The sequence below is a fragment of the Phascolarctos cinereus genome, unplaced genomic scaffold, assembly GCF_003287225.1.
Source record: "Phascolarctos cinereus isolate Bilbo 61053 unplaced genomic scaffold, phaCin_HiC Scaffold_4;HRSCAF=312, whole genome shotgun sequence".
NCBI classification, from domain to species: Eukaryota; Metazoa; Chordata; class Mammalia; order Diprotodontia; family Phascolarctidae; genus Phascolarctos; species Phascolarctos cinereus.
In genome coordinates, this window is record NW_027555847.1 from 519,171,764 (window position 1) to 519,181,102 (window position 9,339).

A 9,339-nucleotide genomic window follows, 5' to 3' on the forward strand; every position below is an offset into this window, starting at 1 on the left:
AAGCAATTTCTCTTGGCTTCCCATGGCCTTCAGAAAAGACTTCCCTATGCTACATGAAGTTACCATTGGAACTTAAGGAAATGCAGGCCAATTTTTTAGGCAATGTGTGTTGAGCAGTGATTTGAGAAAGAGTAGGGAGAGAAGTTACAAGATTTCTAGCAGATGAATTAAGCTGGACATGTTCTGTTTCAAAAGTCCTCATCCTTGAAAAACTGATTGCATGAGACATCTGTACATAGAGCTTTGCATGATGACACCTTCCAAAGTCAGCTCTGTGCAGTTGCAATAGTTTTTGACTGTGAGGTAAGTCGTTAAATTATTACATCTAAAGCAACTATTTTATATTTTCCTTGCTGCTTTGCAGAACAGTCTGTGTTCTTTTCACTTCTTTACTCTGATCTGTAGCTTAAAAACAGCTATCATCTTAAACTCTCTTCTTATTCTTGTTTGTGAGCCAAAGTCCTAATCATGACTGGAGAGCATAAGTAAGCTTCTCTTTGATGTATGTGTATTATCAAGAAAAAAGGTCATAAATTTTATAATGAAATGGGTAGGACATAATAGTGAAAGATGTCAACTTATAAAGACCATGAAAGTGTGCCCATAATAATCACCATGATAGTGTTCTAGCTCCTCATATTTTTTTTTATTAGAAAGGCAGAGAGGTATAATGGACAGCGTCCTGAATTTGGGGTCAGAGATTTGGGTTCAAATTTTAGCTCTTACTTCCAGCATAAGCTTAAGCAAATCACTGAGCCCCTCTTGTGCCTGTTGCCTCATCTGTGAAGTGAGAGGATTGGATCAGATGATTCTTAAGGTTCCTTCCAGCTCTAAGTCTGTAATGACTATTATTTGTTACGATGATGTTTTTCTGTTTTTCTTTGCAAATATTAGTTTAGCTGCTCAGATACTCCAGTGGCTCCGTAATCTCATTGGCACAGATAGCATAAAATAGTGTGTTCTCAGTTTCAAATTTACGTGTTTTTCAACATTAATTTCTTAGAGAATATGCCACATAGGATGAAATTTTATTTGGTTGTCCAATTATGTCCTATCAAAACAAAAATTTTAAGTGTTTATTTCCATTGGCTACTGAAGCTATTTTGAGCTATAAAAATTACATTCAGGCATAATTGAAATACATCTAAAAGTTACATTACAACTTCCAGTAGATGGAACCATTGGGCTATATTTACTAATCTGCTATAATTTTTTCTCCTTATAGAAATCGGCATTATTTTGGATACCACCTTGCACCGTGCAGAATGTTATCTCTTAAAAATTGTCTCAGATTGCTAATCTTTTTTTTTTTATTACAGATAATTTCCTTCAGATATTTTTTGTTCTGTTTGATCCTAAATTTATCTGTTTTTAAGGATACTCCTACCATAAATTTATGGGGAAAAGACCTCATGGAAGGAAGGAATATAATTATGCTTGTCTCTTGAGAGGAAGACAAATCAGATGTAATGAAGTAAGATAGGTTTTTTATTTTGCCTCAGGGTGAGGCTTATTTCAGTTCACCTGGCGGTATTTCAATTTTAAATTACACAGAAAAAACTACTTTTCACATCTGTAAAATAAAGGGGGCAGGGGAGAGATTACATCTGTAAGTCTCTTCTGGCTCTAAAATTCTGATTCTATAAAGTGGGTAATTCTTGCAATGGGAATTTGTGCCCATGTTTCTAGGTCTTGCTTATCTAGTCTATTCCATTGATCTACTTCTTTCATCCAGCAACAGATAATTTTGATAATTATTGCTCTGTAGAATAGTTTGAGATATGGTAGAGCCTCTTTCCTACTTTATTTCCTCCAAATGAATTTGTTGTTGTTTTGTCTAATTATAAATAACCTTTTAATAATTTGGTATAGCATTATATAGTTATTTGGGTAGTATCAGAAATAGAGAAATAAACAGAAGTAGAAAGTCAAGTTCAGGAAAATGTTTAAGCATCCATCCTCTGACCCTACTCATATGTTTCTGGTATAATCAATGGGCATAGGCTTAGATTTTGTACAAAAAACTGAGAGCATAGTCAAGTCTGAGTGATTAGCCCTGGCTGGCTTTTGGGTGTGCTGCAGCTTGACCAGCTCAGCCAGATATTGTACCGTATTCTGATATTACATTGGGTAGTGTCATCAAAAACTAAATGAAGGAAGAACACATATTGTGCACAATACAATAAGCAGTTAGATAAGCACCTGTCAGAATCCATTTACTTCTATCTATGTCACAGATACTGCAAACAGACAATAGGTTGGACCTAGAACTGAACAAAAGGAGTAAAATGGACTGGATTGCTTTTGTGAAACTGCAAATTTATTTTAATGACTCCAAGTTTCTCTTTGGAAAAAAAGGTCTTTTTTTTTCTGATGGTTTTATATGACTCAGAATAATGAAACACTACAACCTTTGAAGAATTGAAATTGAGAATTATTTGAAGGGCAAGTAGTTTATAATAATCTCAATTCAGTAAATGTTTATTAAATGCATAATATGGACCAGGCACTGTACTAAGTATTGGGGATACAAATAAGAAAAAGATAGTCCTTGCCCTCAAGGAGGAAGCTAATGGAGGAAGCTTATTCACAAAAGGAAGCTGAAAAGCTGGGGGAGAAGAAGTAATGAGCCACTAAATGGTATGATATTCCCTGGAGTCAAAACAGAGCAGCACCTAGAAAAAGGAGAATTACTTGTAAAGTTCTAAACCTATGAAGGCATTAGGAGGAGTTTAATGTACCAATCTCTATCCCTCCAATCAGAGGGAGAGACAACTGAGGGATTGAGATGGTGCTGAATATCAAAAGCTGAGTCAGTCTTCATGGTGTGGAGATTTTAGGTGATCAGCTTATCCTGGGGGAGGCATCATGTTCTGTGGAGTCTTAACCAAGCAGAGCCACTCATGGAAAATGGAGTTACCTGGAAAATTCCTATAAAGGAAGACTTTACAATAGACTCAAAAAGGTTACAGCACATTACAAACAAGGCATTATGCAAAGCAAAGCAAAGGAAGTCATAAAAAAAATGTGGTTTAAAACATGATGACACTTTTAAGGGGCAGGTAGGTGGCACAGTGGATAGAGCTCTGGCCTTGGAGTCAGGAGGACCTGAGTTCAAATCCAACTTCAGACGCCTGACACTTACTAGCTGTGTGACCCTGGACAGGTCACCTAACCCCGATTGCCTCACCAAAAAAAGCAAAAAAAGCCAAAAAATGATGACATGGCCCCTCCTCCTTCACTGTCTCTCTGATGGCAGCTTCTTTTGGGACCATGGCAAAGCACGTACATATCCTGGGACTGGATTTACAAACAGGCCTCAGATTTAAAGGCCCCTTCACAGATGAAGTCACTATGAATCTTTAGCTTTGAACTGTATCGAGCAGAAAAGTATGTTTCAAATTAAAGGCTACAGCTGAACAGTGGAATTACTGATCCAGCATTGACTAACAAATTCTGTAATGCCTTTTGACTGTGATCCAAATGAGAGGAGTAAACACAAGTTCATAGTGAAGACTATTTTTACTCCATGAAACACTTCAGTTATGGAGGTTGGGTGGAAAAAAGTAAAACTCAATGAAATAATGAATGCCAGATTGAGGTGTGTATTTGGAGTGCCCAGTGAAAATGATAAATTGATCCATGTGAAGCCTAGCAAAACTGTTTCACTGGATGCATCTAAACAAGAGGAACCTGTGCCAAAACTGCATAGTGTTTTACTTATTGATACTGGAACAAGAGGCCGAATGATAGGTTGTAAAGGACATCAGCGTGAAATGATGAAATTATTGGAAGAAAATTGACCGCATGTTTTAGTGTTTGAAATATGCACATGCAGATCAATCTGAATCAAGCTCAGCTATATCTTTTAGTCAGAATGTGACTAATCTTCCTTCACTTCATATAATTGTAGCCATTTTCATTGGACTTTCTAGGGAAATTCATCTTGTTGAGTATAGCGTGGAAAGCTGTTTCTCTTTTTTTTTTTGCTTGACCAGAGAAATATATTTACCTAACGTTTCATTGGTAGCATAGCGTATGGTGACCATTTTTAAAAATGTTCAACATTATATAGACTTTGCCTTTAATGACCTTTCCTGGTTAGAAACAGAGTAAAAGCAAACTGTCTAGCTACTTACTGGACAAATTGTGTATTATCAGAGCAACGATAACAGATGCAAGTGGTACATTCTTAGGGGTTTTAATAAGACTTTAGGAGTTGTTCAGAATCTCATAAATGTTATTGTAATAATCTGGTCTTTGGCTCAAAAGTCTGGTTGGTAGGCATATCACCTGAGAAGGCCATTAACAAAAGAAAAGCTCCACATACAGGTAAATAGTTATGGTAGAATTTTTATGTCTGATCCTTTTTCTCTACAAATTTATTGTGTTCAGATTTTTAAAAAAAAAGGAATTAAGAGCTAAGTGAATCAATGAGGTTCTTATTGAGACCCTAAGAATAAAGTGCAAAGCTTTGGTTTAGACATTTGGTTACAGCTATTGAAGGCACTAAGGGATCTTTAAACTTATTAGAGTTTTGGGCTATTCTGGAAATTTGAGGCTGCTAGAAAAGTAACCTCTGAATAAGTGGAGTGGTATTATACTAAGAATTCCTATTATATGTAACATTAATTAGGCTACTTTTTTCAAACTATTTTTTCCTCCCAAAACTTACTCCTAGAAAGTAATCAAAATTTATGAGGTGGTTTCAGTTTGTAAGTACTGTCCAGTTGCTGCTTGTCCTCTCATCACTACCAGGATAAACACAAGACTTTTATCATAGGTATAGATTGCTCTGGTATATGGTTCCTATTCAAAACAAGGAAATGATACTGAATGAGTCAAAGGGAACTGTCATTGCTATAGAACAGCATGCAGTCAGACAATAGGCTGGCAATCTGACCAATAACAATCAAAGCAATTGAGGGAAAAATAGAAGACATCATAGCCAAAGGAACAAGTTGTTGCTGGAAATCCATCCTGCTTGGCAGGATGGCAACAAAAGAGTAACCAAAATGTAGAGGACATGGAAAGCCCAAAGCATATATTTGTATTTTAAAATAAACAGTTTCAAATATATTATATCATGGGTAATATTTTGAATGATTAATAGTTGTTTCTCAAAATATTTGTAGTGCACTTCATGATAATTTATCCTGATATTCAAGGCCTTCCATCATCTGACTCCAGCCTATCTAGCTTTATCGTATACTACCTTCTTTATATGCTCTGTGCTCCAGATTGACAGCACTATTATCTAGTCCCCAGATTCATGTCTTCTTCCTTGTGCCTCTTGGCTCAGACCAGTCCCTAAAATTAAAATGCACTGTTTGTTCCTCATCTCCACATATTGATAGCCTGTGAATCCTTTAGGGCACAGTTTAGGTGCTTAAAGCCTCCTCTCATCCCTCCATAGTGGAAGCAATTTCATTCTTCTCAGATATCTCATAGCACTTGATGACTGTCTTTATGCTGCTAGGAATTCTAATTTGTAGACATCTCCTACCAGACTAAACCGCTGACAAAGACAGTGTCTTGTTCATTTCTTGCATGTCTCATGCATATCACAGTGGCCAGTATATAAATATGTGAATGAATAAATCTAATAATGTGTGTTTTCTCTTTAAAACTCTGTCTCTACAGAATCTGGCTGATTTAACCACTGGTGATTTGTCCATTCAAGACAATTGTCTTGTCTGAAGCTTATTTGCATATCTACCTAGAAAATTAAAATTTCATAACATTCCCAACATTTGAGTTGACACAAAGAATTTTTCCAATGTTGGCCTGGTGAGAGCACTTTCCCACTTTTTTATGTGCCATCAAACACTTGTCAGCTTTTAAGTTGCATGGTTCACTTAGAGAGGAGCCAATGGAAAAAGCGAAGAGAATGTGCTTGCCTATATACAATAATGGAGAGAAAGAAGGTCTCATGTACTTACAATCCATAAATAGTACCAGATACTGATTAGGGGGTAGACATCATTTATGCAAGAGAAGAACCTTGAGTTAGGTTCTAAATGGAGAAGTGGGAAAATGGGACAGGAATGGGAGAGGTTGGGAGAGAGTTGGTGGAATAGTGGGACTATCACTGAACAAAAAGGTCAGTAATAATAACAAAAAGGCTCCAAAAGCCATCTCCATGGAGAATGCCAGAGCTGCTGCTCAATACCGAGCCTGGTTAGGAAACTTAGATGAGATTTAATCCTAGAATAGGCCACTTGATTTCTCATAGAGAAGTGTAGTGCAGAGGTCATACACAGATTGCACTCACAATTCCAGTCGCTCATGCTATTTCAGAGGCATGATACGGAGCGCAAAGGGGCCTGGCGCAGGAAGGGTGGCTAACTCAGCGTAGATCCAAACCCATCGCCATGCCTGAAAAACAATGTATCTTTGGGTAGCACAATATATGTAGGTGAACAGTATATTCATTTTGCTTAATGCAGAATGTTAAACTTTAAAAGTAAAGATAGGTGCAAATACTTTTTTACATTGGTTAGGCATCTTTACTGGGACTATTTTGCCTATTTAATGCATATTTAACCACTATATACCCAGTGGTTGAAATTTTAAAATCAACAATCTAAGGAGTTATTCTTCATTGAACTTTGGGGCGGGAGGAAAGTAGTGGTTCACGAACAGAAGCCAACAATGTGGTTTCTTCCCTCAATTCCTACTATCCACATCCCCCACTATGGTTTTCCACATCCCCTTTGGAGTCATATCATTTCCCTGCATTCTGTCCTCTTAATAGTCTACATCATTGCTGTGGTCAGCATTTTTCCAACCAAAAAGTCCTTGTCAGGGCCTGTCAATGCCTTTCCAAAGTAAAAAATCAGACACCAATTTCAATTAAAGGAAATTAAATGTTCTCCGATTTTTTAGTGCTATGCCTTTTAAGAATTTTTAATCTTGGGATTTAATAATTGAAAGTCGATCTTTTAGAGTCAGTAGACATCAATGATTGAATTTCTACTTCCGGATGAATTTTTCTAAAATTACTAGTTTCATCATTTCCCACACCCAAAAAAAGTCCACTGAATATCCCCTGACCTCATAATCAAGGACTTCCTGAGTCCCCCATTGCCTCACATTTATGATCAGATACAAAAGGTCTCCTCTCTTTAGGTCCCCGTACCATCGAGAGGCAAAGGCCCCTGCAGTTTTTCCTGACTAGGTACTTCCTCTTCTGTAGACCATGAAGGACTTAGGATCATTAAATCAGAGCTCTAAGGGACCTTAGGTCAGCTAGGTGGCACAGTGGATAGAGTGCTGGACCTGGAGTCAGGAAGGCTCAGACATTTTTTACCTGTGTGACCTTGGACAAGTCACTTAATCCTGTTTGCCTTTGTGTTGTCATCTGTAAAATGAGCTGGAGAAGGAGATGGCAAACCACTCCACTATCTTTGCCAAGAAAACCCCAACTGGGGTCACAACTGAAATGACTCAACAACAGAAAAAGGGACCCCAGTCACAGAAATAGTAAGTGTCAGAGCAGGGATTCAAACCCATGTGCTCAGATTCGAAATCCAGCTTTCTTTGCCATGAACTATGCAGAAGTTAAAACTACAGTGATGGCAATGGAGAATTCAAAGAAATATGGGAAGAAACATGAAGGGATGCAAAGTGAAGAAAGCAGATACGCTTGCCCAGAGTTACACAGCCAATATGTATCTGATGAGGTTCAGGGCCACCCCAAAATGTTGGGGTGTAAGGTCATCTCAAAAGAATTTGCTCAGGCAGTCTCTAAATCAAGTAAAGGCTTTTATTGTGGGTAACACAACACACCAGATAGGCTCCTCTGCCCCTTAAGGGAGACTCTAGCTAAAGTGGAGTGGTGGTGGTGGGGGTGGCAGCCCCCTAAAGGAGGCAGCCTCTCCAAGGGAGAGGGGGCAGCCCCCCCCTCACCAAGGGAGTCAGCAGCTTCAAGGAGATGCCTCCCACTAAAAAGAAATGCCCATCAAGGGAGACCTCAGCTTGGGAAATGGGTCCTTAAGGGAGATGCCTCTTAAGGGAGACACTCTTCTATTAAGGAAGATGCCCAATAGCCACGAGAGGCTAGGGATTCTTATAGAGGAAAACCTGCTGTGGGGAGGGAGATGAGGTAACCAGGGACAGTAGTTCAGAGTTTCAAGCATTATCTATTATTATTATTATTCCATTGTTTAACACTGGGTGGAGGGGCTGGGAGGCCCCTCTGTTAGTTTGGGTGTTTCATTGACTAGCCTCCTTGAATCTCATTGTCTCTTGAAGTGACTTTAAGTGGTACTTGAGATAATGAGCTTTTCATTGACCATTCTATTTAAATTTCATCACATCCAAGGTGGAGCTTAAACCCAGTTCCTACTGATTCCGAGGACAAGTTGCCATCCACTATGCCACACTAAATCTCATAAATAATAATAGGTAAGGACAGGGACTAGACTTTTGATGTCATTGGTATTGGGTACTCCCGGGCAAGGAAATACCTTCCACCAACGTAAGTTGGCAACTTCTTTTCAATGTATATTCTTAGAAATTTGCCCAGAGCACTAAAAGGTTAAGTGACTTTCCTGAAGGTTGCATATCCAGTGTTAGTCTTACAGTTAGAGGTGAGACTTGAATCAGACCTTGGCTTCAAGACTGGCTCTTTGTCCAAATAATGACAGCGAATGGAATGCTGAAATAGTGAAGCCCCCTCAGTGTAGGATCCCCCGCTACGTTTCTCAGAAACTGCCTCGCTGAGAAAGCAGAGTGTCACAAGTAGGTCAGGTGACAGAGCCACATCCTGTTCACCCAGATTCTGTCCCTCTTCAGGCCCTCTCCTTAGTTGTTCCATTCCATGTTTCGTGCCCTTTTTGTCCTTGGTGCTGGGGAGAAGTTTCTGAGCTTAGATGGTGAGCTCCAAAGCCCAGCCAGTGGGAAGAAGAGCCAGGGAGTGGGCTGGGGGATTGCAGTTAGGATCTATATAATCTGCTGAGCTGAACACATTTCCGCTCTCTTTGGTCAGTGCCATCTTTTGGGTGCTCTGAGGGAGCCCTTTCTCGAGAAAGCCAATAAACGAACTACTCTTTTTGCTAATATCTCTGAGTCTCCAATTTATTGGTAAGGGAGTTTGTACCCCACAGAGTTTTGGGAAATCGTCCAGTATATCACCCCTTTTGGGGGACTCCCCCAACCCAAATTCGGGGGCAGGCGCCACTCCAGACCTTTGTGGCGGCCTCCAAGTCTTGGCTGGTTTGGGATTCTCCCCTGAAGAGGGAAAACCTGAAGGGAGATCTCAGAGTACCAAAATGAAAGTCCTGCAACACCAGTAATCAGAAGACCACTGTGGCCACCTGTGTGAAGTGAAAGAAA

At 39.2% G+C, this 9,339-nt stretch overlaps 1 pseudogene; it reads left to right on the forward strand.

Moving 5' to 3' along the window:
- The first annotated feature begins 2,379 nt into the window (after nucleotides 1-2,379).
- Nucleotides 2,380-4,187, forward strand: LOC110207837 (vesicle-associated membrane protein-associated protein A pseudogene; annotated as a pseudogene).
- Nucleotides 4,188-9,339: the final 5,152 nt, after the last annotated feature.